Raw genomic sequence first — 2,515 nt, forward strand, 5'->3', positions numbered from 1 at the left:
GGCAGGTCAGGTCCCTGACTATCAGTGTTGGGTCAGATCATGTAACTAATGGTCCTTGGAAATTTGGGTATTCTCCTTCTTCTGTGCACAGTACTCTACTCTGACTGTAGGTCCCTTTGGGAAAGGATTGGGGGAATATTTATCACATGTGCTTATGGTGGTATTGTATGGTCCTTCCTCAAGGGCACTCTCCTCTCCTTCTACCAATGGGCTCCTGGTCTGTGAATTGACTTAGGTCTGGAAATGGGTGAGGGTCCTACACTGTCCTCCTGCTGGCCATTTCTTGGTATTTTAAAAATTATACAAGTTAAGCAATACCCTTATTGGCTGTCCATCTTTTTCACACCATGGGTGATCAGCCATTACCAAGCATCCTTGCAGATGAAGGAGCCCTGGTTGTCATTGTACCCTTGCTGCCCCTTGGCCTCTGATGGGGAAGTGTGCCACTTGGCCTCTGCTGGGCCAGAATCCCACAATCCCCATTGGTAACACAGAGCTCAGTCCCACCATCAACTCCAGCCTCCTGAGGGCAGCCACCACCGAGCTTTTCCAAGATGCTGGTTACCCCTCCACCACTGCATCCCTTATTGCTTTGGGAGGGGGTGTCATCTGGGCACTCCTGGGGAAAATAGTCAACTGGTAAATTTTCAAATTCTACATAGACAATCCATTCTGAAATTCCCACCTCCCTGAGACTTTGACGCCTTCTTCAATACTACACTGAGGACATTGTGGCATTTCCACCCCCTTTGCTGTAGTCAGTTGTCTTGTTCAAGCTTTAAGGAGCTGTCCCATCCTACTATTAGGACCAGCTCCAGGTCCTACCACTCAACCCTGAGTCAAAGGTGAGTGTTCCCATGTTAACAGATCCTCCTCTATGCAGCCTTGTCTCCCCACCCCTTCCCACCCCTCACACACACAACTCCCTCCTCTATCCAACACCTCCAAGATCCACTGTGTTCCTCTATTCCTGGTTGTTCTCATCAGTCATGGCCTGCAATGTCTTTGGTGTGTCAGCTCTTTCCTCCTGGGGCAGGACTGTACTTCCCAGCTTGAGTTGTCTTGAGATTGATCTAGTCATTGACCTGGAGGCACCAAGTGTTGGTGAGGGCAGAGTTTAAGGAGAACAAGAATTATTTTCTGAGGCATCAGTCTCAGGTGAAGTCATTGCCTGGTCTCCTGGCAGGGGAAGAGGCTCCTGTGAAGGGGATGGCGACTGCATACGCCAGCTTGAAGGGCTCAGGGACCTGGGGATTGGAGATTTTTAGGTGCATCCACCCATATGGTCCCATCCCTGGTTTCAGCCCTGTGCTGCCCTGAACCTATCTTTTCTTTTTTTCAATGAAAAAAAGCTATCTTGCTCCACAATCACTGTTATCATCACCTCTCCCTTACCACTCAAGTCCCATAGCCGCTGTGTATCACAGTGCCTCCCCTTCCAGTAAACTGCGTCCCAATATTCTACAGGTGAAAGTTCAATGATTGGGATGCCATAGCATGCCAGGATTATTACCTCTCAACTCAGCACCAGCAATGGGGTTCTTACTGCCATCACCCCAGTGAGTAGTCTAACTCCAAAATCTCATCTGGAAGGCCTGCTTTCTAGGACCATTCTTGCTACCATCTATCTTAGCCTGGGTTTCCCACAAAGCAGAGCCTGAGGCAAAGGCCTATGTGCTACTACTTTATGCAGAAATCCAGACCTGGGGAGGAGGAGTGAGACCAGTAAGGCAGGGAAGGGGGCAGAGCCACTATGAGGATGATTACTGAGCTGGCTGCTGCCAAGTGCGACTGATTGCTCAGTCTTGCAGGACCATTTCAAGAAGCTGTATGTCTCAGGACTGTCTACTGGGAGGGAGAAAGAGGGGAGAATTTTCTACTAGCTCCCATTTTCCATCAATCGAAGTTTTGTCTCACTGGCTATTAACTCCTCAGCACTTTTAGGTGTGCCCATATGGGTGTTGAGTGGGGTTCTGCAGTGTGAACCCCTCAACATCAAAAGGGAAGTCCAGGGATTAAGGCAAGAGATGGAAAACAAGGTACTGTTTAGTTTCACCTGTGTGAAGTCAGTTAGAAGCCACCAAGAGCAGGTAGCAGCAGATGCTCTTGAAACTAGGCACAGGTGAGTGAGGCTGAAAGAATTTAAGATGGTGCAAAATCAGTGTTTGATAAAGAGACATTAGTGGATAATGGGGTCTGTGGCAAAGAGGAGAGTACCTGCCTCTAAGGAGGGCAGCTGTACTCAGCCCCAGATAATTGCTACCTATGGCATTTCTAGACCTGATGTTTTTCAAGGAAGCCAGGTATTTGGGTTTTCTTTTCCTTTTTTTTTTTTTAAAAATTCAGTTTTATTGAAATATATTCACATACCATACAATCATCCATGGCATACAATCAACTGTTCACAGTACCATCATATAGTTATGCATTCATCACCACAATCTATTTCTGAACATTTTCCTTACATCAGAAAGAAACAGAATAAGAGTAAAAAAAAATAAAAGTAAAAAAAGAA

Source organism: Choloepus didactylus, chromosome 6 (genome assembly GCF_015220235.1).
Source record: "Choloepus didactylus isolate mChoDid1 chromosome 6, mChoDid1.pri, whole genome shotgun sequence".
NCBI classification, from domain to species: domain Eukaryota; kingdom Metazoa; phylum Chordata; class Mammalia; order Pilosa; family Megalonychidae; genus Choloepus; species Choloepus didactylus.